Here is a 478-nt window from a genome sequence, read left to right as displayed (position 1 = left end):
CTACCTATCACAATTCGGAGGTCCTAAAGTGCCAGGCCAGTTGAAACACTCACAAAATGACCCCATTTTGGAAAGCAGACACCCCAAAATATTTATTAAGAGGCATTGTGAATTTTTTTAAGATATAATGTTTTCCCACTTTTATTTAGAAAATTAAATAATTAAAATTATTTTTTTTTATTTTTTTCTACACAACGTCAATTCAGAAGATAAATCTAACACACAGCATAGACATCCTTATATTTACACCCCAAAACACATTCTGCTACTGTTTGTGAGTATGGGCATACCACATAAGTGAGACTTTTTTGCGATCCCATTCCCTCAAGCCAAGCAGGCCTACTGCTACTTGGCTAACCCCAGGAACTATACACAATGCTATGGTTAGTGGCCAGGAAGTACAGAATGATGGACAAAAGGTAAACAAAACAATACCCGTGGTTCCAGGAGTGCAGCTGTCTTCAGAGGATGGCTGGGA

The sequence above is a fragment of the Nanorana parkeri genome, unplaced genomic scaffold, assembly GCF_000935625.1.
Source record: "Nanorana parkeri isolate BGI_ZX_2015 unplaced genomic scaffold, ASM93562v1 scaffold1137, whole genome shotgun sequence".
NCBI classification, from domain to species: domain Eukaryota; kingdom Metazoa; phylum Chordata; class Amphibia; order Anura; family Dicroglossidae; genus Nanorana; species Nanorana parkeri.
This window is presented reverse-complemented; position numbering follows the sequence as displayed.